The following is a 2,387-nucleotide window of genomic DNA, read 5'->3' as shown; positions in this document are numbered from 1 at the left end:
ACAAAACCTTTTTTAATTGGCAAAACCATAAATCCTTATGCATGCTAGTTTTATCACCTGATCCATCGAGTTCACATGTTGCTTATACAGTCTTTTCTTCCTTTTTGCCTTTACTAATTGTCATCTATATGATGAATGGATTCTATCAAAACTGGTTACAATTGTATACAAGCTTTAGAGAATTTAATGACTTAAGAATTTTAATTGTAATTTTAAGGAGTCTTTAGGAATGATTTTAGATATCTAGTTGCTTCTGGAATTTTATATATATTATATATGCATATAGATTATAAATAATGTTGTATTAAATGTAGGGAACAAAATAGAAGTTCCTGTCAAAAAGTTTTATATATAAAGCATGAAGCCAAAAGTAGTTTCCTGCATGATATTTTAACTCTTCAGTTTAATCTATTTCCACTAGAACAATCTAGATTCATGGTGATATTATAGACCCCAAAAATATTTTCATCAACAGTACAGAGGTTTGTGTTTTTTTCTAGGCTTTTCTGTCAAAGTTTGAAATAATGGCAGTAATGGACTTTGTTAAAAATATCTTTGCCAAGGGTGAAGGAATTGTTACATCTGTAAAAACTGTGACAAGTATCCATCAGTTCATGGGTTTTTAAAATGTCACAGCAATTCATGTAAATCCTATATATGATAATGGGTTTTTTTTTGCTATTATCATTAACTGGGCTATTGTGAATTTTGGGAATTTTGGTACTTTCTTTGAATGTGCATTATCTACTCTATTTCTGTTTTATTCTGAAAATCATTTGCACTCACACAATGGTTCATTGCCAAGTTAAAAAGGAAATGGATCTCATTTTTGGGTGAGAAACCTTTGTATTCTACCTTTCCTTGGCTGACACAATGTGTCACTGATTGTAACTTATATATTTTTGATTTTTAAAACATTTTCTATTATTGTTTTTCTTCCTGCATGTGCAATACAATATTTGAGTTTTATTTTTTCTCTCCTTTTTTGAACTTGAAGCACATGTTACCATTGTTAAGGTTTTCTGATTTTATACTAGGGTAAGTTTAAAAAATGTCCATTAACCCTAATATAACTACATACTCAAAAGCTTTAGACTATAGAAATAATGCCATTGATTGTTTAAAATAAAATTATGGGACTTTGCTTAATGATTCTGTTTGATTCCAGAAGAAGGGAATACAAAAAGAACCACTACACAGTGCCAAAGAAGCACAAAGCTAACTTGCATAGTGCCTATCAAGCAAAAGGTCAAGGAGACCAACCAATCCCAGTGGGATTGATGAGATTTTGAGCCAAGATAAAAAGACTTGAACTTGTTTGGGGTTTGAGGTTGCAGCTGTTTTGACATATGTCAGAGGCAAGTCTTTCCCTGAGTCCCACATTCTATCAAGCACCTCCCTTTGGCTGTCGTCCTGACTCCCATAATCTGGTCCCTTTTTTCTTTCTTTCCTAGTGTGGAAAACTTTCTGTAGTCCTGGCTACTGATTGGGTAAGTATATAATTACATAAATCACTTTATTTGGGCCCTGATTCAAGGACCTGTTATAGGTCTATTTTTCCTTTACTTAGATTTTTTAGACATAAGAATTTGATATTTTATATTTTATCCACAAGTTATTTTTTCTCTTTTGTTTGGATTTTTTGATATTTTGTATTTCTTTTGCAAATTGATTCATATACCTCATAACTCAGCCATGCATACCTGAGTGATCCCTGTGTTTGTTATTATCCTCCTTGGGGGGAGGACTATGTTATTGTTGTGAACTCTGATTTGAATTTGAGCCCAAGTTAGAACAAGAGACAACCTCCCAGAATACAGAAGACGAACTGTTTGGAGAAGGCACCATGAAGATGCCTGCAGAGACCACATGCTGCACCAGAAGATCAAGAGTGAACTTTGGGATGTGCTAAATTGAACTATGGGGGGGTTGAAAGCTTTTGTTTTGAATGTATACTTTTTTTGTCAAAGGGGACTGCCCCCAAATTGGCTTTTTGTCAATGTAGCAATCAAGCAATCATTGGTTTTGTTCTTTTTCTCTTTTATTTTCCTTTTATCCACAAATTATTGCAATTTTTAAGTTGATTATGTTTCCATGATCCACTGGGGAGACTGGTCTCCCAAAGGATCACATGGGGGTATGTATTAATTGGGAATTTTGTACCTTTGAATTATGTTCCCCAGAATTCCTTTTTGTATTACCCAGCATCCTTTTCCTTTCATAACTCTTCCTTCTCTCTTTCCTCATGACTGGGCTGAGTGAGCTAGCTTTTTTTTACTTTAGTTATTATTAATAAACTTTATAAAATATAATACTTAGCTATTGTATATTAATTTTGATCTTTACACTTACTACTTGAATTATAAATAATTTAAAAGAGAATTCAG

The sequence above is a fragment of the Gracilinanus agilis genome, chromosome 5, assembly GCF_016433145.1.
Source record: "Gracilinanus agilis isolate LMUSP501 chromosome 5, AgileGrace, whole genome shotgun sequence".
In the NCBI taxonomy this organism is placed as follows: Eukaryota; Metazoa; Chordata; class Mammalia; order Didelphimorphia; family Didelphidae; genus Gracilinanus; species Gracilinanus agilis.
Note: the sequence above shows the minus strand (reverse complement) of the source record.